This window comes from Mandrillus leucophaeus, unplaced genomic scaffold, assembly GCF_000951045.1.
Source record: "Mandrillus leucophaeus isolate KB7577 unplaced genomic scaffold, Mleu.le_1.0 Scaffold60, whole genome shotgun sequence".
In the NCBI taxonomy this organism is placed as follows: Eukaryota; Metazoa; Chordata; class Mammalia; order Primates; family Cercopithecidae; genus Mandrillus; species Mandrillus leucophaeus.
In genome coordinates, this window is record NW_012106475.1 from 1152957 (window position 1) to 1153316 (window position 360).

Sequence of the window (360 nt, forward strand, 5' to 3'; positions counted from 1 at the left end):
CGGGAGGCAGAGGTTGCAGTGTGCCGAGGTCAAGATCACATCATTGTACTCCAGCCTGTGCAACAAGAGTGAAACTCTGTCTCAAAAAAAAAAAAAAAAAAAAAAATTGCAGAAGGTATTTGATGACACTAGTTAAGTGTTGAAAATGGGCTAGAGCCAGTTGAGTAAAAAGAAAAAACTCAGAGGCATTAAGAAGGAGTGTCCAATCTTTTGGCTTCTGTGGGCCACATTGGAAGAATTGTCTTGGGTCACACATAAAATACATTAATAATAGCTGATGAGCTATTTTTAAAAATTGCAAAAAATTTCATGATGTTCTAAGGAAGTTTACAAATTTGTGTTGGGCCATATTCAAAGCCA